Genomic DNA, 26,323 nt, shown 5'->3' with positions numbered 1-26,323 from the left:
ACCTCCACCATTCTACTCAAGCTTCGATTTGGCCAAAAATCGATGAATGCAAAGCCTATTGCCCCTAAAGACTAGATCCGAAACCTAGAAGCAAAGAGAAAAGGATCGGGGGCAATACCAGCATCCATGGCTAGAGGAAGAGGTGGGGATCGATCCCACCGGAGGAAAAGGTGAAAGACGGCCCGGAGGTGGCGGCCCACCGGCGCCCTCCCGCGGCGAGTTTGTCACTGGAAAAACGAAGAGGACGAGTGGGTTGTGCGAATGGGTGTGGGGGAGAAAGAAACTCCCCCTGCCCCAACATAACCCCTTAGTCCCGCCCTGCAGCGGTAGTACCGCTCGGGCGGGCGGTAGTACCGCTTGTTGATCATAAGCAGTAGTACCACGCGCCTCCAGCGGTAGTACCGCCCAGCCAAAACTCGAAGACAAGACAGAAACAGGCTTAGCTCAAGCAACAAGAAAACGAAACGACAAGGAGAAGGGGCAAACACAAATGCAGAACAACACCCATGGGAGGACAAGAAACACACAGCTCTCAAAGAGAGGGCGGTGGCCGAGGCCACCTATGTTTGAGTCAAGTGGTATGGCACCGCGAAGATTTTAACGTTGGGCCCATGACCAAAACTCATCTTTGAAGCACAAGTACCATCAAAAAAATGGCTAATGTGAAAGACGTGATCAATTTATGCATAATGGGGGAAGGGAGAGTTTATTGAGAGAACAACACTCCCCCTATATCCATGCCTACACCTAAACAAGACAACACGATAAGCATGGTGGGGTGTGCAAGGGTTCAAGCCACATTGCTCGAATCAATGATATTTAGCTCATGCCTTAACTCGCGAAATCTTGCTTCATCCAAGGGCTTCGTGAAGGTATCTGCAAGGTTATCATGAGTGTTGACATAGTTGAGCTTGATCTCCCCTCGCCTAATGTGATCCCGGATGAAGTGATACTGAATCTCAATATGCTTCGTCTTGAAGTGTTGCACCGGGTTGAGAGAAATCTTGATGGCACTTTCATTGTCACACCAAAGAGGCACTTTGTCACAAATGACACCGTAATCCTTTAAAGTTTGCCTCATCCATAGAAGTTGAGCACAACAACTACCGGCGGCCACATACTCCGCTTCGGTGAACGAGAGAGACACACAACTTTGCTTCTTAGAAGACCAACTCACCAAAGATCAACCAAGAAATTGGCACCCTCCAGAAGTTGACTTCCTGTCCACTTTGTCTCCCGCCCAATCCGAGTCCGAAAAGCCCACAAGGTTGAACTTTGCTCCTCTTGGGTACCATAAGCCAAAGTTTGGGGTATGAGCCAAATATCGAAAGATTCGCTTGACCGCCACATAGTGGCTTTCCTTAGGTGCGGCTTGAAACCATGCACAAATTCCCACACTCAACATGATATCCGGTCTAGATGCACAAAGGTAAAGCAAGGAGCCAATCATGGAGCGATATACCTTTTGATCCACCACTTTACCATTGGGATCAATGTCAAGTTGGTATTTGACGGGCATTGGAGTGGAAGCCGGCTTGACATCACTTAGCTTGAATCTCTTGAGCATGTCTTGAGTGTATTTGGCTTGGTTGATGAAGGTTCCTTCTCGTCTTTGCTTGATTTCGAACCCGATAAAGAACTTCAACTCTCCCATCATGGACATCTTGAACTTTGAGGTCATGAGAGCGGCAAATTCCTCATTCAAAGCTTTGTTAGGGGAACTGTTGAGGATATAACCATTAGAGTCACCCGCCCAGGAGGGGCCGGGTTACATCATAATGATCATCACGTGAAGCCCAGTACCAAGCTTGAGGACGGCGGGTTAGTAATGGGCTTAAGACCCGGAGATAGCTTAAGGCCCGTAGTGATAAACCGCCGTTATGGTGAAACTTGTAGTCTAAGGCAAGAATAGTTAAGAGTCCGAGCCGGACACTGTTATAAGCCGGCCGGGACTCTGAGAGCCGCCGGGCATCAACCTCTCTATATAAAGGGACGACCCAGCGGCGCTTCAGGAAAAAGTAAGATCAAATCGATAACCAGGCAGGGCGGTTTAGCTCTTGGTCGTCGAAACCCTAATCAATACAACCTCGACTGGACGTAGGCTTTTACCTTCACTGTAAGGGGCCGAACCAGTATAATCCTCGTGTCCTTTGTCCTGCTTAACCCCTTTAAGCTTCCTAGCTGCGATGGCTCCACGACTAAGTCCTTGCACGGGGACATCTGCCGTGATAATTCCACGACAGTTGGCGCCCACCGTGGCTAAGCCAGCGTGCATAAACGACGTCCAGTGTCTGGCGGGTCGCATCGCCGCTTTGAGCCGGTTTATAAGCCGTTTCGGTGAAAAGGCCATGCCACTATACCAGATGATGAAGAAAACAGATGACTTTATCTGGAATGATGCTGCTAATGCTGCTTTTGAGGATTTGAAGAGACAGCTGGCTGAGCCCCCAGTCCTTGCTGCTCCGGTTGACAAGGAGCCTTTATTGCTGTATGTAGCCGCTAACACACGAGCCGTCAGTGTGGCTGTGGTGGTGGAGCGTAAGGAAGAGGGTAAGGAGTATCCGGTTCAGCGGACGGTTTACTACGTCAGCGAAGTACTCATTGAGTCCAAACAACGGTATCCACATTGGCAGAAGCTTGTTTATGGTGTGTTCATGGCAAGCCGGAAGCTTAAGCATTATTTCCAGGGTCACCCTATCACTGTGGTTAGTTCTGCTCCCCTAGGAGATATCATCCAAAACAGAGAAGCCACAGGAAGAGTTGCTAAGTGGGCTATAGAGCTTGGGCCTCATGGTCTAAAATACATGCCGCGCACTCCTATCAAATCTCAAGCATTAGTGGATTTCATCAATGATTGGACAGAGCTGCAGGTGCCTGAAGAGAAACCGGATAATACATAATGGACTATTCACTTTGACGGGTCTAGGCAATTGGAAGGCTCGGGGGCTGGAGTTGTATTAACTTCCCCTCGAGGTGACAAGTTTTGCTATGTGCTACGGTTGATGTTTCCCTGTACTAACAATGCAGCTGAGTACGAGGCCTTGCTCCATGGTCTTCGGATGGCTAAGGAGATGAGCTTGAGCCGGGTAAGGTGCTTTGGCGACTCAGATTTAGTGGCCCAACAAGTGTCAGGCAAGTGGGATTCCAAGGACCCTCTCATGGCGGCTTATCGCCGTGAAGTTGATGCCATTGCTGGACATTTTCAGGGTTACCAAGTAGAGCACATCGATCGCAGGAAGAACGAGGCGGCTGATGCATTAAGCCGGCTGGGCTCTCAGCGAAAGCCGGTGCCGCCTAATACTTTCTTGGACATTTTGCATAGCCCTTCTGTCAAGTTGCCTACAGAGGAAGACTTGGCTGTTCCTGACCCGGAGGCACAGTTGGTGGCGGCTCTCCACATTACCCCAGACTGGACAGTACCTTACTTGGCTTACATGACCCGGGGAGAATTGCCTGAGGATGAAACTTTGGCCAGACAAATAACCCGGCGGTCTAAGTCAATGATAATTATCAATGGCGAGCTGCATCGTCGCAGTGTCACTAGAACTTTCCAGCGTTGTGTTTCCCCTGAGGAAGGTCAAGAAATTTTACGTGAAATTCATGACGGGGATTGTGGCCGTCATGCCGGCTCAAAATCCCTTGTGGCCAAGGCTTTTCGCCATGGTTTTTATTGGCTGACGGCTCATGCTGATGCAGAGGATTTGGTCAGTAAATGTGATGGTCGCCAGAGGTTCTCGCGACGGGCTCATGTGTCGGCTCAAGAATTGAGGATGATTCCAATTACTTGGCCATTTGCGGTCTGTGGGCTTGATATGGTTGGGCCTTTTAAAAGATCCAAAGATAAGAAGACTCACCTCTTGGTGGCGGTCGACAAGTTCACAAAGTGGGTTGAAGAAGAGCCAGTTAGTAAGTGTGACGCAGCCACAGCGGTTCAGTTCATGAAAAGGGTGATATTTCGCTTTGGTTTTCCACACAGCATTATAACTGACAATGGTACCAATCTGTCTAAAGGCGCCATGGAGGAGTTTTGTCAACGAGAGCATATTCGACTTGATGTTTCATCAGTGGCTCACCCTCAATCCAATGGTCAAGCTGAGAGAGCTAATCAGGAGATCTTGAAGGGCATCAAGCCCCGGCTTTTGGTCCCTTTGCAACGGACGTCGGGTTGTTGGGTGGAGGAGTTACCCTCCGTGTTATGGAGCATCAATACTACCCCTAACAGGTCTACGGGTTACACGCCTTTCTTCATGGTTTCTGGAGCGGAAGCGGTCCTCCCTAGCAACATCTGTCATGATTCGCCTCGAGTGGCGGCTTATGTTGAGGTGGATAATGAGCGGGCGCGCCAAGATTCTCTTGCTCGGTGATTTACCAACAAGACCTGCGCCGCTATCACAGCCGTCGGGTTAAGTCCAGGGTCTTCCAGGAAGGTGATCTGGTGCTCCGGCTCATCCAAGATCAAACTGATGCACACAAGTTATCCCCGCCTTGGGAAGGGCCCTTTGTGGTCAGCAAGAACTTGTACAACGGGTCATACTACCTTATCGATGTTCGGGAGCACAAAGATTCACGTAAGTCGGAGGAAGAGACCCGTCGGCCATGGAACATAGCTCAGCTTCGGCCTTATTACACTTGAGCCACCGGCTCTCATAATGTACATATTTCTATAGCCATGTATATATTATGATAAATAATAAAGCAGGACCTCTGTCCTTTTCTCCTCCAAAGGTAAAATGTGTTATTTCCATTACAACATTACATGGTCACTTGGAGGTGGATCCGGCTTACAATCGTATTCGAATCTAGCCGTTAACAATATGATCACTTGGGGGCTTCCTGTTCAAACATAGGTCGTATTCGAACCAAAGAGAACATAGCTTTCGATACCCACTTGATTGGCATATTGCCGAGCCCATTGGGGAGTTTTCTTGATCATACTTGAATCATAGCTCAACCCCCTTTGGGAACCGACGTGGATCGTATTCGAATCAGCATCGTTAAACAATTCTCAAGGTCATTTGGGGGCTTCCTGTTCAAACATAGGTCGTATTCGAACCAAAGAGAACATAGTTGTCGGTACCCTCTTGATCGGCAACGCCAAAACCACTGGGGGCTATATGATCGCATTCGAATCTTAGCTTAACCCCTTTGGGACGGTTCTCTGGTCGTATTCGAATCAGAAGCCCCTAAGTTTTTAATCTTTGATTTGCAACAAGTTCTTTGGCTCAAATTAAAGGTGTGCACAGGCGGTTCTTACTCCGCCGGCTTAACTTTGATTAATAATGATTAATAGCACACAATAGGCATTACAGGTGCTGGTGAACCGGAGTTGCGTTCTCAACCTCATTATTTGGGTTACATAAGCCGGAGGTGTACTTGCAAGGCTTGCAGGTATGCTATTGTGGTTATCCCGAAGATATGATTGAGAGCCGGTCTTTTATGACCTTGGTTTATATTCTGGGTTATATGTAAGATATATGACTCTCCATGCGGTAAGCCGCCTAGAGACTTGTGATTTATTTTTCTATGCAGAACAATTAAAGACAGCTCTTCAAGCTTAAGGAAAGTGATCAAACATAACCCGGAGGAATATAAAGAGCAGCTTCAACGGAGTTAAGCACTCCACACGTGCACGATGGCATGACAAAATTAAGTGTTTCTCCTACTCTATTACAGGACTCCCCGAGTCCAAAAGGTGAGGCATTGTTTTTAAGGCGTAACCATGAGCCGCCTAAGAAATCAAGGTGCTTGTTGGGTTGAAGCTCCCGGTTCATCCCTCTCCGCTCCTCCGGCTGTTTCCATGACCTGGAAGGTTGATGATTTCCAGTCAATGCCGCTCAAAGCTTCAAACTGAGCCTCATCATCAATTAACCCGGCCGGGTCAACTTCTGGAGCGAAGGTATGCTTACGAGTCGGAGGGATCAGGCTGACTGCTTCATAGCGTGGAGTTGGGATCCTCTGATTCTCCGCGTCATAGCCCAGCTGATACTTGGTAAGGTCTGTGTCATTCCCAATCAAGGTGGCCGCCGGGCGCACGCTCTTCACACAGGCGGCGAAGTCTTTTTGGTCAAAGGGGGTGCCGTCTTCCTTCAGACTGGGGTATCCAAGAGCGATGTCGGCCGGGTCTAGCTCCGGTAGGAACGCCTTGGCCCGGCTCAGAGCAGCGATAGCTCCGGCTCTTGTAGAAGCCCGTCTCAGCTCTTGGAAGCGTTGAGGAAGTACGGAAAGCCGCCTGAGTACGTCTGCCAGGTGAGTGGGAACTTCATTGGACAGAGCCACAACGGCTAAAGCACGTTGTGACCTGGTGTAAAGTTGCTCCACCAAAGTGTAAACCACCTTCAGCTTGGTCAACACGTTCTGGTTGAGGTTGGAACTCCTGGGACCTGCATTACAAAGTCAGGTGAGCTAATGGCAATGGTGGGACTTATCAGACGTAAATGATGTCAACTTGTTAAAAGCTTACAAAGTAACTTACCGAAGATTGCGGCGACCATCTGCGATACATGGCGTTTTAAGCCGGAGAGTTCGGCGGTTCTTTCAGTAAGAGCAGCTTCCGCTTGTTCTACCCGGCTGAGCAGGGCAGTCTTCTCATCGGCCCAGGCTTTTCTTTCTGTTTCAAATTTTTTCTTCAGTTTTTCTTGTGCAGAGACACTGAACTCAAACTTGGCATTGGCCTTCTGGGTCTTCTTTTCCTAAGTCTTCAGGCGGGTCTTCAGATCAGAGATTTCCGACTCAAGTTTTTTGCAGGCAGCCTGTACAAGTTCCGGGTTACAGTTTGAGTGATTATCATGCAATATTAAAATCCCAAGCACTTTGCAAGCAAAGACACTTGGCACTTGGGGGCTAATGTAGGCTGAGAAGCTTTATTTACAGTGCCGGTTCATGAAAATAAGTCCCAAGCACTCTGCAGGCAAAGGTGCTTGGCACTTGGGGGCTAATGGGCAAAGTTGCTCCATTACTTGATTAAAACATAAGGTAAAAGACCGGTTCACCTAGGCTGTTTAACCTGGCCCTTGAGTGTTAACAGGTAAGCCGGTATTAAGTCTACAACATATTCTGTCATAAGTAATAGACTTGGGGGCTAATATGGTAAGGATGACTATGGAGTAAACAAGGGAATTATACCTCAGATTTTTGCTGTATCTGCTTCACCATGTCAATTTCCAGGTCCCGGCTGTTGTGCACTTGACCAATATAACCAGCAACAATATCTCCAATGCTCAAGTTAGCATAGTCTGTGATATCCAGTCTGGCCCTGCGGCGCTCTAGCAGTTCTTCTTTAGCAGAGCATCTAGCCAGCATAGTGGGTCTTCCTGGCTCAACATATTCGGTCCGGGTAATCACCACATCCGGGTCATCGGCCGGTTGAGCTGGGCTGGGAATCTCCGGGTTGTCAGAACCCCCCATGGCTTGTTCTTCAGTTGGAGCGGTGGTTTCTGGGGCGGGTGCGGACGGCGGCTCAGAGGCAGAGGTGTTGGGTTCAGTCAAGACCGGCTCCTCGACCGGGTTACTTTTCTTTGCCCTCTTGCTGAGCTTTGCTTGGGCACTAAAAAGTCAAAAGGTTAGTGCAAAAACATGAGTAAGATAAGCACAACATAAGCTGATCATCATTACCCGGGTGCGGTCTTGAAAGCCGGCAAGTTAGATTGCATGGAGTCCCCGGAGGAAGGTCAAGTTTCCTGATAGTTTGAATCAGAAGAATTGAGCGGTTGACGAGTGACGCCCGCCAAAGGATGAAAAGGATATAAGTTGGAGATAACCTCGGTCCGGCGCTTCCTTGATGCTTCAGGTAAGCCGGAGGAGAGGTCTGCATCCTTGTTGGTCCGGGTGTGCCTCCGGCTCTCAAGAATCTGTCGCTTCAAAAGAAATTGAGGATCTTGATAAGCTAAAGGATGTGAAAATCTTACTTTCTGGGTTACTCTTCGGACTTTCAGCCTTGGCAAGGGCTCCGAGTCAGAGGAAAGTATAGTTACCTCTTCAGTCACCGGGTTACTCGCTCCGGTGTCCTCCTGCTGATAATCAGTGTCGATAAGGTGGTTAAGAACAAACAAAAAACAAAGAAGAGCATAAGAATCAATGGCTACCTCTGACTCGGAGGTATCATCCAGCTGAAGCAGGTCTGAGGCGCTAGGCTTGGTCCCCTTCTTGCGGGGAGTGGCTCTCCTGGCGGCTTTTTTAGCCTTCCTGGCTTTTTTAGCAGCCTCATGGTCATACCTGACCTTCCAGAACTTATCATTAGCCTAAAAAATACAACAAAGGTTTCTTGAAGTTAAAGACGAAAATTGTTAAAATGAAAAGTAAAGTGCTCAGATCAGTAGCTTACCGCCGGAGCCGGGTTAGCTTTGCAGAATGGACTTAAGCCGGTCCTCCCACAATCTGCTAAGCTCTCGTTCAGGAGGGATTTGGTCATGTCATCAATGACGTCTTCAGGTAAGTCGTTGGGGCTGTGCCGAAGAGGATCATCCTTCCGGCCGGTGTAATCACACATTAAGCCGGGGCGGCGGCTTAGAGGGATCACCCGCCAAGCAATCCAGACCCGGACCAGATCAACGCCGTTAAGGCCGTTTCCCAGAAGAGCTTTGATTTTGTTGATGGTGGGGATAAGTTGTTGACGCTCAGCTTGAGACAATTTGTCTGGCAGGGGGTGGTTTGACTCCAGACGCAGGGCGCGAAAGCCGGGCAGAGGGTTCTCATCAGCCGGAGAAGTATCCTGGCTGTAGAACCATGTATGATTCCATTCCTTTGGGTGGCTTGGCGGCTCAGCATAAGGAAAGAGACAATCCCTCTGTCGTTGAATTGATATCCCACCATGTTCCAAGCTAGGCCCGTTGGCGCATTCGTTCTGGCGGTTCAGGTAAAATAACTCCCTAAAGAGTAGCAGGCTGGGTTCCTCTCCAAGGTATACCTCATAGAACACTTGAAAATTACAAATGTTTGACATGGAATTGGGTCCAATGTCTTGAGGTCGCAGATCGAAAAAGTTCAGAACATCTCTGAAGAATTTTGAGCCAGGAGGACCAAAGCCCCGGCTCATGTGGTCAGCAAATACAACGACCTCTCCATGTTTTGCTTGAGGTCTCTCTTCGGACGGGTCAGGCGCACGGTAGGACATGACCTCCTTTTTGGGTAGGTGACCCGTTTTTACGAAGTCATCTAAGGTGCTTTCAGTAACGTTGGACCTCACCCAGTTGCACGTAATGGGTGCCTTGGGTGCCTTGGGCGGCATTCTGGAAAATGGAAGCCTATGACAAAGGAAAATTTCCGGTTCAAATTTAAGCCGGAGAAAAATTTCAGTTCAGTATTCAGGACGGCGGTTCATGAAGGGGCCTAATGATATATGACTAATTGTGTCAGGTTATTTAAGCCGCCGTGGGTATTATAAGCAATTTAAGTTATTTAACTCTATCATGAGTAAGCCGGAAATTTCACAGAGCATGGCCTCTTTTAAGCCGGCGATATGAGCCGCTATGGCTCACAGAGGCAGTTTTTGTCTAAGTATTGCACAAACAAGTTTCACAGATTGCAGGGATTATTTTGGATCAAACGGTCTTTTAGAAAGGAAAAATTTCTAGACCTAAAAACTGGCACAGAGAAGTTCATAAGTTCTAATGAGGTCTTTTTGCAAGCAAGAGGGATCTGCTAGTATGGGAAATGGGTGCAAAACCACTACCGCAAGAGTTCTATCCTACTTTCTGGATCAAAAGAGGCCGCGGTGGAAGAACTGTGAAGAACTCGAGATGAACTATGAAGAACAGGGGAGAATGACAGAACCCTAATGCGAATCTACTGTATGGAGTGGCAAGAACTTACTGCCGCTGATGAGCTGCGGAGGTTGCCGCCGTTTCTCTGGACCAGTTCAGGGTGATGCAGCGGCCGAGGTTGAGGAAGACGAGGGGAGCGGCGGCGGCGGAGCTCGAGCTCTGGGGCATCAGAGGAGGAAGACGAGGGATCGAGAAGTGACGAAGGCTTATGGGCCGGGCCTATTTATAAGGGACGGCTCATAAATGGGCGCGAGAAATGAGGAGGCTGGAGACATGATTATCTTGCCGCAGAAACTCCTCGATTCTCGAGATGGTTATTAAGATAAGATTCGTTGGGATATGATAGAATAAAAAAATGAGTTTAATGGAAGATGACGTGATGGCAGGTTACCAGGAATCCAGAAGATGACGTCATGGCGGGTTATAACCTTCGCACAAGCAGAAGCCGGACGATGTTCTCTTAAAGGGATTGAAGATTGACATGAACCGGTTCAAATCAATCTGGGGCCTAATGTTGAGGATATAACCATTAGAGTCACCCGCCCAGGAGGGGCCGGGTTACATCATAATGATCATCACGTGAAGCCCAGTACCAAGCTTGAGGACGGCGGGTCAGTAATGGGCTTAAGACCCGGAGATAGCTTAAGGCCCGTAGTGATAAACCGCCGTTATGGTGAAACTTGTAGTGTAAGGCAAGAATAGTTAAGAGTCCAAGCCGGACACTGTTATAAGCCGGCCAGGACTCTGAGAGCCGCCGGGCGTCATCCTCTCTATATAAAGGGACGACTCGGCGGCGGTTCAGGAAAAAGTAAGATCAAATCGATAACCAGGCAGGGCGGTTTAGCTCCTGGTCGTCGAAACCCTAATCAATACAACCTCGACTGGACGTAGGCTTTTACCTTCACTGTAAGGGGCCGAACTAGTATAATCCTTGTGTCCTTTGTCCCGCTTAACCCCTTTAAGCTTCCTAGCTGCGATGGCTCCACGACTAAGTCCTTGCACGGGGACATCTGCCGTGATAATTCCACGACAGGAACCAAAGATAATATCATCAAAATATAGTTGCCATACAAACATCCCCTTTGACCTTCTTAGTAAAAAGAGTGGGGTCGATTTTTCCCAATTTGAAACCCACGATCTTGCAACAACTCGGTAAGGTGCTCATACCATGCATGTGGGGCTTGTTTAAGGCCATAGAGTGCCTTATCGAGTTGGTACACATGATTGGGGAACTCGGGATCCTCAAACCCCAGGGGTTGTTTAACATAGACCAACTCATTAATAGGACCATTAAGAAAATCACTCTTCACATCCATTTGTTGCAACTTGAAGTTATGATGAGAAGCATAAGCAATGAACAAACAAATAGATTCAAGGTGAGCAACGGGAGCAAAGGTTTCACCGTAGTCGATACCCTCGACTTGGGAGTAGCCTTGTGCTATCAAACGAGCCTTGTTGCGAACGATAATCCCATGAGCATCTTGCTTGTTCTTGAATATCCACTTGGTTCCAATGTCATTATGGTTCCCCATTGTCCTTGGCACCAATCCCCACACCTTGTTATGCTCGAAGTTGTTGAGTTCTTCATGCATGGCATTGAGCCAATCCGGATCCTCGAGCGCCTCATAAACCTTTTGGGGTTCAACACAAGAAACAAATGCGTGATGTTCACAATAGTTTGCTAATTGACTACGAGTGCTTACCCCCTTTCTTAAGCTTCCAAGCACATTCGTCATGAGATGATCTTTGGTAGTGAGCTTGGATGCAATCTTAGCGGCACGACATTCCAATTCCTCCTCAGGAGTGATTTGAGGAGCGGTAACTTGATCATCTTGAGCGACGTCTTGAGAATGTTCTTGATCTTGAGCTTGCTCTTGATCTTGAACTTGCTCGGTGGTGAGAACTTGACCTTGGGCATCACTTGGTGGTTCACCACCATCTTAAGGTTGATCTTGCCCTTGATCTTGTTCATTTGGTTGAGGGCCTTCACTTTGTTCTTCGGAAGTGTGTGGGTCTTGGGTTGGTGATGGTTCCACTTGAGTGGAACATTATCCTTCTCCTTCGACCACAAGGGGTTCCTCAATGGGTAGGATATGACCAACACCCATTCTTCTTATGGCTTGGGGAGGAATTTCATCACCTACATCACAAGTACCACTTTGCTCCACTTGGGAGCCGTTATTCTCATCAAACTCCATGTTACACGTCTCCTCAATAAGTCTCGTGGACTTATTGAGGACACGGTAAGCATGAGAGTTTGTAGCATAACCAATAAATATGCCCTCATGAGCTCTAGCCTCAAATTTAGACAAACAAACACCTTTCTTGAGAATTAAACACTTACACCCAAACACCCGGAAGTACTTGAGGTTGGGCTTGTTACCGGTGAGTATCTCATATGGAGTCTTGTTCAAGCCTTTGCAGAGATAGAGCCGATTGGATGCATGACAAGCGGTATTTGGCTTCGTCCCAAAAGTTGTATGGAGACTTGAACTCCGTCATCATGGTCCTTGCCGCATCCATCAACGTCCGGTTCTTCCTCTCTGCTACACCATTTTGTTGAGGGGTGTAAGGTGCGGAATATTGATGCTTGATCCCCTCATCACTAAGAAACTCATCCAAGGTGTAGTTCTTGAACTCGGTGCCGTTGTCACTTCTTATCGTCAAGATCTTTGCATTGTGTTGGCGTTGAGCTTCATTTGCAAAGTCGATGACGATTTGTTGGGTCTCATTCTTCCTCTTGAAGAAATATACCCAAGTGTATCTTGAATAATCATCCACAATCACCAAGCAATACTTTATACCCCCAAGACTATCAAAGGATGGAGGTCCAAAGATATCCAAGTGAAGGAGCTCCAAGGGCCTCTTCGAGTAGATGATAGTCGTGGGAGGGTGAGCCTTCTCATGTAGCTTTCCTTCGATACAAGCACTGCAAGCACGATCTTTGGCAAAACTAACATTTGTTAGTCCACAGACATGGTCCCCCTTGAGAAGACTTTGCAAAGATCTCATATTGACATGGGCTAAACGGCGATGCCAAAGCCATCCCACGTCAACTGTAGTCGCGGTCTTAGTGGGTCACTCTGAAAAGTTAATCACATAAAGACCGTTCTCGACATGCCCAACAAAGGCTACTTTAAGAGTCTTGCTCCACAAGAGGGCCACGGTATCAATATCAAAGAAAGTGGCAAATCCCATGAGTGCAAGTTGACGAACGGAAAGTAAATTATATGCAAGGGACTCAACAAGCATGACTTTCTCGATCGTGAGACCATGAAAAATGACAACCTTGACAAGCATCAATACCTTAGAAGATGAGGCGTCTGCTACCTCTTGAGCACTGCGTTGGTTTTCCCTTGAAGAGGAAAGGGTGATGCAGCAAAGTAGCGTAAGTATTTCCCTCAGTTTTTGAGAACCAAGGTATCAATCCAGTAGGAGGCCACGCACGAGTCCCTCGCACCTACACAAACAAATAAATCCTCGCAACCAACGCGATAAGGGGTTTTCAATCCCTACACGGTCACTTACGACAGTGAGATCTGATAGATATGATAAGATAATATTTTTGGTATTTTTATGATAAAGATGCAAAGTAAAGAAAGTAAAACAAAAACGGCGTCAGAAATAGCATGTTGTCGGAAAATTAATATGATGGAAAATAGACCCGGGGGCCATAGGTTTCACTAGTGGCTTCTCTCATGAGCATAAATATTACGGTGGGTGAATAAATTACTGTTGAGCAATTGACAGAATTGAGCATAGTTATGAGAATATCTAGGTATGATCATGTATATAGGCATCACGTCCGAGACAAGTAGACCGACTCCTACCTGCATCTACTACTATTACTCCACACATCGACCGCTATCCAGCATGCATCTAGAGTATTAAGTTCATAAAAATAGAGTAACGCTTTAAGCAAGATGACATGATGTAGAGGGATAAACTCATGCAATATGATATAAACCCCATCTTGTTATCCTCGATGGCAACAATACAATACGTGCCTTGCTGCCCCTACTGTCACTGGGAAAGGACACCGCAAGACTGAACCCAAAGCTAAGCACTTCTCCCATTGCAAGAAAGATCAATCTAGTAGGCCAAACCAAACTGATAATTCGAAGAGACTTGCAAAGATAACCAATCATACATAAAAGAATTCAGAGAAGATTCAAATATTGTTCATAGATAAACTTGATCATAAACCCACAATTCATCGGTCTCAACAAACACACCGCAAAAGAAGATTACATCGAATAGATCTCCACGAGAGAGGGGGAGAACATTGTATTGAGATCCAAAAAGAGAGAAGAAGCCATCTAGCTAATAACTATGGACCCGAAGGTCTGAGGTAAACTACTCACACTTCATCGGAGAGGCTATGGTGTCGATGTAGAAGCCCTCCATGATCGATGCCCCTTCCGGCGGAGCTCCGGAATAGGCCCCAAGATGGGATCTCACGGGTACAAAAGGTTGCGGCGGCGGAATTAGTTTTTTGGCTCCATATCTGGTAGTTTGGGGGTACGTAGGTATATATAGGAGGAAGGAGTACGTCGGTGGAGCAACAGGGGGCCCACGAGGCTGGAGGGCGCGCCCTGGGGGGTAGGCGCGCCCCCTACCTCGTGCCCTCCTGGTTGATGTCTTGACGTAGGGTCCAAGTCCTCTGGATCACGTTCGTTCTGAAAATCACGTTCCCGAAGGTTTCATTCCGTTTGGACTCCGTTTGATATTCTTTTTCTGCGAAACTCTGAAATAGGCAAAAAACAACAATTCTGGGCTGGGCCTCCGATTAATAGGTTAGTCCCAAAAATAATATAAAAGTGTATAATAAAGCCCAATTATGTCCAAAACAGAATATAATATAGCATGGACCAATCAAAAATTATAGATACGTTGGAGACGTATCAAGCATCCCCAAGCTTAATTCCTGCTCGTCCTCGAGTAGGTAAATGATAAAAACAGAATTTTGGATGTGGAATGCTACTTGGCATAATTTCAATGTATTTCTTCTTAATTGTGGTATGAATATTCAGATCCAAAAGATTCAAGATAAAAGTTCAATATTGACATAAAAATGGTAAATTGGCAATGGCTCCTAGGTGCATATGCACCCATTGTTTAAATACACATTTTGAAAAGTTGAAAAATTCCGAACAAAAATCCCGTGTGTATTTCTGGACATTCTATGTGCGTGCACAAAGCTTTCGGTGAAAAACAAGGTTTTTTGTGGCTTGTGTAAAAAAGACAAATTCTGATGCTTCATTACAACTATTCATTTTGTATTTCTTTATCTTTTTTACACAAGCCACAAAAAACGTCGTTTTTCACCCAAATTTTGTACATGCACATAGAATATCCGGATATACCGCGGGATTTTTGCTCCGAATTTTTCAACTTTTCAAAATGGGTATTTAGACAATGGGTGCATATGCACCTAGGAGCCAAAACACCACCATAAAAATAATAATACTTCAAGCATACTAACTAAGCAATATGTCCTCTCAAAATAACATGGCCAAAGAAAGTTCATCCCTACAAAATCATATAGTTTAGTCATGCTCCATTTTCGTCACACAAGAATGCTCTCATCATGCACAACCCCGATGACAAGCCAAGCAATTGTTTCATACTTTAGTAATCTCAAACTTTTTCAACCTTCACGCAATACATGAGCGTGAGCCATGGATATAGCACTATGGGTGGAATAGAATATAATGATGGGGGTTATGTGGAGAAGACAAAAAAGGACAAAGTCTCACATCAACGAGGCTAATCAATGAGATATGGAGATGCCCATCGATTGATGTTAATGCAAGGAGTAGGGATTGCCATGCAACGGATGCACTAGAGCTATAAATATATGAAAGCTCAACAAAAGAAACTAAGTGGGTGTGCATCCAACTTGCTTGCTCACGAAGACCTAGGGCATTTGAGGAAGACCATTGTTGGAATATACAAGCCAAGTTCTATAATGAAAAATTCCCACTAGTATATGAAAGTGACAAAATAAGAGACTCTCTATCATGAAGATTATGGTGCTACTTTGAAGCACAAGTGTGGTAAAAGGATAGTAACATTGTCCCTTCTCTCTTTTTCTCTCATTTTTTTGGGCCTTCCTTTTTTTATGGCCTTTCTTTTTTTTATTCCTCACTTGGGACAATGCTCTAAAAAATGATGATCATCACACTTCTATTTATTTACAACTCAATGATTACAACTCGATACTAGAACAAAGTATGACTCTATATGAATGCCTCTGGCGGTGTGCCAGGATATGCAATGAACCAAGAGTGACATGTATGAAAGAATTATGAATGGTGGATTTACCACAAATACTATGTCAACTACATGATCATGCAAAGCAATATGACAATGATGAACGTGTCATGATAAACGGAACGGTGGAAAGTTGCATGGCAATATATCTCGGAATGGCTATGGAAATGCCATAATAGGTAGGTATGGTGGCTGTTTTGAGGAAGATATAAGGAGGTTTATGTGTGAAAGAGCGTATCATATCACGGGGTTTGGATGCACCGGTGAAGTTTGCACCAACTCTCAATGTGAGAAAGGGCAATGCACGGTACCGAAGAGGCTAGCAATGATAGAAAGGTGAGAGTGCGTATAATCCATGGACTCAACATTAGTCATAAAGAACTCACATACTTATTGCAAAAATCTACAAGTCACCAAAAACCAAGCACTACGTGCATGCTCCTAGGGGGATAGATTGGTAGGAAAAGACCATCGCTGGCCCCCGACCGCCACTCATAAGGAGGACAATCAAAGAACACCTCATGTTTCAAATTTGTTACATAACGTTTACCATACGTGCATGCTACGGGACTTGCAAACTTCAACACAAGTATTTCTTAAATTCACAACTACTCAACTAGCACAACTTTGATATCACTACCTCCATATCTCAAAACAATCATCAAGCATCAAACTTCTCTTAGCATTCAACACACTCATAAGAAAGTTTTTACTATTCTTGAATACCTAGCATATTAGGATTATTTAAGCAAATTACCATGTTGTTTAAGACTCTCAAAATAATCTAAGTGAAGTATGAGAGAATAATAGTTTCTATAAAACAAAACCACCACCGTGCTCTAAAAGATATAAGTGAAGTACTAGAGCAAAAACTATATAACTCAAAAGATATAAGTGAAGCACATAGAGTATTCTAATAATTTCTGAATCATGTGTGTCTCTCTCAAAAGGTGTGTACAGCAAAGATGATTGTGGTAAACTAAAAAGCAAAGACTCAAATCATACAAGACGCTCCAAGCAAAACACATATCATGTGGTGAATAAAAATATAGCTCCAAGTAAAGTTACCGATGGAAGTAGACGAAAGAGGGGATGCCTTCCGGGGCATCCCCAAGCTTTGGCTTTTAGGTGTCCTTAGCTTATCTTGGGGTGCCATGGGCATCCCCAAGCTTAGGCTCTTGCCACTCCTTGTTTCATAATCCATCAAATCTTCTACCCAAAACTTGAAAACTTCACAACACAAAACTTAACAGAAAATCTCGTGAGCTCCGTTAGCGAAAGAAACAAAAGACCACTTCAAGGTACTGTAATGAACTCATTCTTTATTTATATTGGTGTTAAACCTACTGTATTCCAACTTCTCTATGGTTTATAAACTATTTTACTAGCCATGGATTCATCGAAATAAGCAAACAACACACGAAAAACAGAATCTGTCAAAAACAGAACATTCTGTAGTAATCTGTAACTAACTCAAACTTCTGGAACTCCAAAAATTCAGCCAAAATAGGAAGAACTAGACAATTTGTTTATTGATCAGCAGCAATTGGAATCAATATTTTATCACGTTCTGGTGATTTTTAACAATTCTTTTCGTGAACAGAAAGTTTCTGGAATTTTCAGCAAGATCAAATAACTATCATCCAAGAAGATCCTATAGGTTTAGCTTGGCACAAACACTAATTAAAACATAAAAACACATCTAAACATAGGCTAGATCAAAGATTTATTCCTAAACAGAAGCAAAAAGCAAAAAAAAAACTAAAAATAAAATTGGGTTGCCTCCCAACAAGCGCTATCGTTTAACGCCCCTAGCTAGGCATAAAAGCAACGATAGATCTAGGTAGTGTCATCTTTGGTTTTAGGGAAGAAAAGAGCAAACTTGTTATCTATGGAATTCATCTTCCTATCTTGATAAAGCACGTGGCTATTGATGGTAGAAGAAAGATTAAGCACGTTGCGGAAATTTGCATCTAGGCTATCTTTTTTCTCTTTAATAGATTCGTTTTGGTAGGAGAGCAAAAGAGACGTGGATTCAACTTTCTCATTCATGGAATGCCCAAATATAGTTTTCATCTTTTCATAGGTGTCTATGGGGTCCCCTTCAAGAAAACCCTCTATAAAAATAGAATCTAAAACTTGTTTGAACAAAGCGGGCAACCCAACATAAAAGCTTTTTAGATAAACCTCAATTTGATATTGGGGTACATAGCTAGCCCGGATCCTTAACAGCCTATCCCAAGCATCTTTCAAAGATTCATTGAGTAAATAATGAAAAATTCCAGAATCATCTTCATCAAAATTATTAGGACTCTCATTAACAACTCCGGTAGGTTTTTCCATAGTATTATTTATGAGTTTACATAGAATAGAAGGATTGTCCAAAGCACTAAGGATCGGGAGAGAACCCCCAACTCTTTTTGGTTCCGACATGGCGAAGGAAGGCGAGCGAGAAAGAGAGGGCGAATAAAACGACAAGGGTGAAGTGGGGGAGAGGGAAACGAGAGGCAAATGGCAAATAATGTAATGCGGGAGATAAGGGTTTGTGATGGGTACTTGGTATGTTGACTTTTGCGTAGACTCCCCGGCAACGGCGCCAGAAATCCTTCTTGCTACCTCTTGAGCACTGCGTTGGTCTTCCCTTGAAGAGGAAAGGGTGATGCAGCAAAGTAGCGTACGTATTTCCCTCAGTTTTTGAGAACCAAGGTATCAATCCAGTAGGAGGCCACGCACGAGTCCCTCGCACCTACACAAACAAATAAATCCTCGCAACCAACGCGATAAGGGGTTGTCAATCCCTACACGGTCACTTACGAGAGTGAGATCTGATAGATATGATAAGATAATATTTTTGGTATTTTTATGATAAAGATGCAAAGTAAAGAAAGTAAAATAAAAGCGGCGTCAGAAATAGCTTGTTGTCGAAAAATTAATATGATGGAAAATAGACCCGGGGGCCATAGGTTTCACTAGTGGCTTCTCTCATGAACATAAGTATTATGGTGGGTGAATAAATTACTGTTGAGCAATTGACAGGATTGAGCATAGTTATGAGAATATCTAGGTATGATCAAGTATATAGGCATCACGTCCGAGACAAGTAGACCGACTCCTGCCTGCATCTACTACTATTACTCCACACATCGACCGCTATCCAGCATGCATCTAGAGTATTAAGTTCATAAGAACAGAGTAACGCTTTAAGCAAGATGACATGATGTAGAGGGATAAATTCATGCAATGTGATATAAACCCCATCTTGTTATCCTCGATGGCAACAATACAATACGTGTTTTGCTGCCCCTACTGTCACTGGGAAAGGACACCGCAAGATTGAACCCAAAGCTAAGCACTTCTCCCATTGCAAGAAAGATCAATCTAGTAGGCCAAACCACTGATAATTCAAAGAGACTTGCAAAGATAACCAATCATACATAAAAGAATTCAGAGAAGATTCAAATATTGTTCATAGATAAACTTGAACATAAACCCACAATTCATCGGTCTCAACAAACACACCGCAAAATAAGATTACATCGAATAGATCTCCACGAGAGAGGGGGAGAACATTTTATTGAGATCCAAAAAGAGAGAAGAAGCCATCTAGCTAATAACTATGGACCCGAAGGTCTGAGGTAAACTACTCACACTTCATCGGAGAGGCTATGGTGTTGATGTAGAAGCCCTCTGTGATCGATGCCCCTTCCGGCGGAGCTCCGGAACAGGCCCCAAGATGGGATCTCACGGGTACAGAAGGTTGCGGCGGCGGAATTAGGTTTTTGGCTCCATATCTGGTAGTTTGGGGGTACGTAGGTATATATAGGAGGAAGGAGTACGTCGGTGGAGCAACAGGAGGCCCACGAGGGTGGAGGGCGCGCCCCCCTACCTCGTGCCCTCCTGGTTGATGTCTTGACTTAGGGTCCAAGTCCTCTGGATCACGTTCGTTCCGAAAATCACGTTCCCGAAGGTTTCATTCCGTTTGATATTCTTTTTCTGCGAAACTCTGAAATAGGCAAAAAACGACAATTCTGGGCTGGGCCTCCGGTTAATAGGTTAGTCCCAAAAATAATATGAAAGTGTATAATAAAGCCCAATAATGTCCAAAACAGAATATAATATAGCATGGAACAATCAAAAATTATAGATACGTTGGAGACGTATCAGCGTCACCCCACTCGACATTGGTGGGCATAGATTAAATCTTGTGCACATCCACCACCAAGTCCTTGCTTCCGGTCATATGATTTGTGGCTCCACTATCGAGCAACCATGATCCCCCACCGGAAGCAAACACCTACAAGAGATCAATGCTTGGTTTTAGGTACCCATTTTGTAATGGGTCCTTTGATGTTAGTAACAAGGGCCTTAGGAACCCAAAATAGACCATTCAATATACTCATAAGGAGAACCAACAAATTTGGCATAAACATGCCCATCACTAGCACGACATAACACATAAGAAGGGTTAAAGTCGTCGGCTTTGTTGGAATGGGTGGCATTGCCCTTCTTGACACCACCACCCTTCACATTGTTCTTCTTTTCCTTAGGAGCACCCTCTCCCTCCTTCACAAAATTTAGCTTGAGAGGAGGAGGTCGTTTGGCCTTGTCATTCTTCTTCTTGTTCTTGGACTTGGGCATAAACCCAATTTCCTCCTTGTCCGCAACTTCCTTTTGATTGCTGAAAAGGTCGTTGAGGTTCTTCTCACCTTGTATGCAAGACACAAGGCCTTTCTCAAGTTTCTCCTTCAAATTTGCATTCACCTCCACAAGATGCACATGCTCACAACACGGGTTAGTAGCATTTGCATTATCAATTAAAACCATATGAGGAAATGTGGCTTTCTCCTTGGTTAGCTTTACTTGGAGTTGATCATGAGACTCTTTAAGGCTAGCATGAGTACCCTTCAAGGCCTTGTGAGCCTTGTCAAGTATGTCAAACTCCTCCTTGAGTCTAGCCAGATCAACCCCAAGTTTGGCCTTCTCGGAATTGAGCACACGAGATACAACAAGAGCATGATCAAGATCTTTCTTTAATTTAGCATGATCATCATTGTGTGACTCCTTAAGAGCCAAACGATGACCACGCTCTTCCTCAAGCGCATTAGAGAGATCCGATATCTCATCGGCATAGTCACGACTATGCCCCTCCATCTTAGAGATGGTGTCTTCGTGAGCCTCGATCATGTCATTGGCTTCACCAAGTTGTTCCAAGAGAGCAACAAAGTGATTCTTGGATTTGCCCTTGAGCTTACTCATAAAAGACTCAAATTCATTTTCTTCCTCATTAGACCCCTCACTTTCATCAATGCAATCCGTCAAAGAGGGATTAGTAGTGATGGTGGTTTTGATGTTGGGGGTTACCTTGTTGGTGGCTTTAGCCATGAGGCCCTTGGCGGTGATGTTCTCGTTGGGTGAGTCGAAGAGGGACACCCGTGGAGTTGTTGCAATGGCAATGGAGGCCATGGCAACCGTCTCACCGTCTTCATCATCATCATCCTCATTGTACTCTTATTGTGCCACCAACCCCTTGGGAGGAGTCTTCTTGGTGAAGTTGTTCTTGTTGGGGAAGGACTTGGCCTTGTCTTTTCGGATGAGCTTGCCACCGTCTTCCCTCTTCTCATATGGGCACTCCGCAACAAAGTGGCTCACATTGCCACAATTGTAGCATGTCCTCACATGTTGCTTGCCCTTGGCACCACTTGAGTTATTCTTGTTGAAATTGGGCCTTGAGTTCTTCTTGCTCCAAAATTGCCTTGAAGCGAGAGCCATGTGCTCATGATAAGCATATTTTGTATCTTCGGGGTTACTCTCCTCTTCAAGGCAAGGTTGGCTTCTTTGCTCGTTGAGAACGCAACACCGCATTGTCGGCGGTCTTGTGCAAGATCCTCATTGCCACAAACTCATCCAACACTTCACTTGAGGACAAGGTATGGAAGTTCGGCCTTTGACAGATGACGGAGGACATGGCCTTATGGTAAGGCATCATGGCCTTGAGAAACTTGCGCTTGATCCAATTGTCATCCGTATCCTTGCTCCCATGATCTCAGAGTGAGACCGCGAGAGTTGTTAATCTCCGGTAAAGCTCACGAGGTTCTTCATCTTCATTCATTGCAAACTCATCGGCTTCATCTTGCACCACTTCATAGTTGGAGCGTTGAATGCTTACACTTCCCTTGTAAATGGAAACAACATGTTGCCATGCTTCCTTGGCCACGGTGAAAGGTCGGAGATGCGCAATATCTTTGGATGGAATTGCATCTTGGATGATGAAGAGAGTGGACTCGTTGAATTGATTATTTGTGGCTTCTCTAGGGGTGAAGTTGCTTGGGTCATGCGGGTAGAAGCCTTGCTCAATGATTCTCCAAAGATTAGTATTACTATGATTTAAATGATGTTTAAAGCGATAGACCCAAGAGGCAAAATCCTCATTTTTCACAAACTTAGGAGGGGGACCAACATGATTCAAATGAGTGGAGGGAACCGGCCCTCCATAAGTAAGTGGAGGTTCAACATGGGCAAAGATGCCATTTCCACTTCTACCACTAGATAAAGGAACTTTGTCACTAGTAGCTTCCCCCTTGTCGGAGTTAGCATCTGTCACCTTGTTAGCAGGATCACCCACTTTCATTGGTGCAATGGATAATTTAAGGCCTTCTAAAAACTTGTTGAACATGCCTTCAACCTCGGTCGTCATGGAGGTTTTCAATGTGTCCAAAGCTGCATTGAATTCCTCATGAGAGACCGAGGATCCCCCATCGACCATAGACAAGGATGGAATCACACCGGGGTGTTCCTCCCCACCGTCTATGGTGTCAACCATACTCTTCAGACGGCAAAGTCCTTAATAAAGAGACGAGGCTCTGATACCAATTGAAAGGATCGATATAGTTGACTAGAGAGGGGTGAATAGGCAACTAACAATTTTTAGCTTTTCTTTACCAATTTAAACTTTGCGACAAAGTAGGTTGTCTAGATATGAAACTAGGTGAGCAACCTATAGGATGCACAACCAACAAGCACACAAGCAAGCAAGGGATACAACACAAAGTAAGCTAGCACAAGTAAAGGTAAGAGATAACCAAAAGTGGAGCCGGTGGAGACGAGGATGTGTTACCGAAGTTCCTTCCCTTCACTACAAAAATACACTTCTGTGGTGATACATGTTTGTCACAGTAGGTCACGTTTTCTTTCATGCATGTACATCCATGACGATTTTATGACAGAATCAAGATAGTCATACATGTGCTGTCGTAGATGTGTTCCTGACATTACCAAAATTATCATCACGGAAGTGTCCACTTCCATGATGATAAATCTCGCGTCATGGAAGTGCTTTCGTCAAGGGTGACCGACACGTGGCATGCACCATAACGGGTCGCCGTTAAGCTATCGGGTTCCGGTTGGGATCCGATAACTCATTAACAGCGCGGACCAATGGGGATTTTCCACGTGTAAAATTCTCATTGGCCGACAGATCCACGTGTTGGTCCGGCGTTCGGACAGTTGTCATCTAGTGAATGGACGGAATGCGCCTATGATACATCGACACGTGTCTCGGCCCAACAGTGGCCCATTCAGGCTAAAAGGATGGGCTTATCAAAATAAGCGGGCCGGCCCATTGGCAGCCTACTTGAGTCAGGCCCATTTACAAGTACGGCCCATACAAGTTACACAGAATCGGCCCATCAAAGGCCCATTCTAGATTTGACAATTTCCAGCCCATCGTCAGTTTAAGCCCGTTAAAGGCCCAGTACATCTTTAGGCCCAATTGCGGCCCGAGCATCTTTCGGCCTGTTAGCAGCCCATCATCAGTTCCCGCCCGTTACCGGCCCGGAACCTCTTTCAGCCTTTTCTCGGCCCATTCTGTAGTTGGGCTAATTCTAGCCCGCTGTGACTTTAGGCCTGTCCTCGGCCCATTCGGTAAATGGGCCAACTCTTAGCCCATTTTGCTCTCCGCCTGTTAACGGCCCGCACAACAGTTGGGCCTTTGACTTTCGGTCCATTAGGGGCCCACGTTCCGCAGGGCATCATTTTAGCCCAACGCGACTTTCGGCCTGTTAAAAGCCTAGATTGCAAATTGGGCCTCCTCTGGTCCATAACACTTTCGGCCTCTTACTGGCCCGTAAAGTAAAAGGGCTGAGACAAAATTGACATTTATTTCGGCCTACTAGAGGCCCGCGGGCCATTTCTATTTATACGACCCTATCGAGCTTTTGGCCTATTAACAGCCTGCTAAGAGCCGTTGTTACGGTGGGCCACATCATTTGGGATCCACTTAATATTATTTTGACCAGCCCAGTTAAGGCCCGCTTTGACTACACATGTTTGTTCATTTGTATGGCGTCCAGGAAATGTTTGGGTGTCTTGGCCCCCGTTTCAACGATAGAGCATATTCAAGAATTATCCTACTCTATAATATCGCCTCTAAAAACATACACTACAATAAAAAGACTAAGGCATAGAAACGTAGAATAATCCTACACTATACAATAAAGAAATTATAGCCGAATATACCCACTAGGCATTATAGTTCGGCACCAGTGACGTACACAAACAGCAAATTACATACACTAGACAAATAAAGCTCATACATCATGGACAGTGCATCAACATAACTTACCATTTGAACTATAATCTCTTCAGAAAATAGGATTGGCCGGATTCAGATAGCACAAATTTTAGTCTGCAAAATCTCCAATTCCGTCGTGGTTACCTCAGTGTCTTGTTTCATTTTTTTGACTCATGCATCTAATACCTGCATGTCCAGTCTCAACTTGTTGATTGTACGTTGAGAATCATGTACACGTTGTTTGCCACCTCTAGTTGATGCTTGAGAACATCAGCACATTCCAATTCCAATCCATAATCATTCAATAATGGCCATGCCGCACTGCTCGCAGATCTTTGTGTTAATGTCACTTCATCCTGAAATGTTTCTGTAAGTACACATGAGTAGGGCAAAAATATAGTTACAACAGTGAAGTGAGCAAGACAGACTATTTTGTACATGGCAAAACAAGACTAACAATAATGTTACACGTCATGAAGCATAAATAGGTGATATTTTTAAAAAATATAAAAATGGTAGTCTGTGCAACCTGCATACAGAAATCTCTCTAGCTCACCAGAGGAGCATGATGTCGTGGCCAAATCCAAAACACAGACAAGTTACAAATTTAGACAGCATGTTGCCTATAAGTAAGCAAGCAGTTGGCCATTCTGTAGCTCAATTAAAGTCTTAGGGAGCATAATGAACAGCAGAGGGATTCATACAAACCTACTATAGCAAGCAAAACTATGCAATCATTAGCCTAGTATAAACTAGTTTGTGAGCCTCATGCAGTAATAGGTTGTTAATAGACTTCAAAGCTTCAGGCACACTTCGCTAGAGTAATTAAATGGTAAGTCCTTTAATTATGTGAACTAATAGTTATACAAGTACCCAACATCAGGCATCATTTTTTGGGCATCTCATTAACTGAGGACAAATAAAGCAATTGAAAAGAGCAAATTAACTATGCCTGAAACAAACAAGGAATTGAACTGTTGAGTTGGATACAGTGACTTACCTTAACTGGTTGAATAGGCTCAGCGCTGCTCCTACTTCTCTTGCAAGGCTCCTTCCTAACATCTTGTACTTGGAAATCCTCAATCTTATCTTCATTGCACCCCCTCTGCAAGGTGACACAAACTAGTTACTCGTCTCCTTGGAAGATAAATATGCATACTTTCCAGTCTGTGAACAACACAAAAGGATGAGATTATAACAAATCAACACCACATAATGAAACATGCCACATCTCTTGCACTTTCACACAATGAAATGAGCATTTACTATGTGTGCACTATGTAAAAACTAGGCATACCTTCGAACTGGATCTCCAGGTACTCTTGGAGAGCCTACTTTAGTGTACAGCCAAACCTTTATGTCACCTATGAGTTATACAAGCCCCCACTACAGCAGCCCTTAGTGTTTAAATCGTTGACAAGCTCTGTTAGAGTGTTAGGTCAAGAACAACAAGTAATCAAAGCGAACAGTCCTAGTATGGCTGGCTGATGCAAACAAGCAATTAAACAGATGTGTGAGCAAATCTTACATACTCCCTCCTTCCATCTATATAGGGCCTAATCATTTTTCGAGGCTAACTTTGACCAAGTGTTATAGCAATAATATATGACATGCAAGTTACACAAAGCATACCATCAAATTCGTACGTGAAAGGAGCTTCCAATGATATAATTTTCACATTATACATCTCATGTATTATTAGTCTTATCAATAGTCAAAA

The sequence above is a fragment of the Triticum aestivum genome, chromosome 7D (assembly GCF_018294505.1).
Source record: "Triticum aestivum cultivar Chinese Spring chromosome 7D, IWGSC CS RefSeq v2.1, whole genome shotgun sequence".
NCBI classification, from domain to species: domain Eukaryota; kingdom Viridiplantae; phylum Streptophyta; class Magnoliopsida; order Poales; family Poaceae; genus Triticum; species Triticum aestivum.
This window is presented reverse-complemented; position numbering follows the sequence as displayed.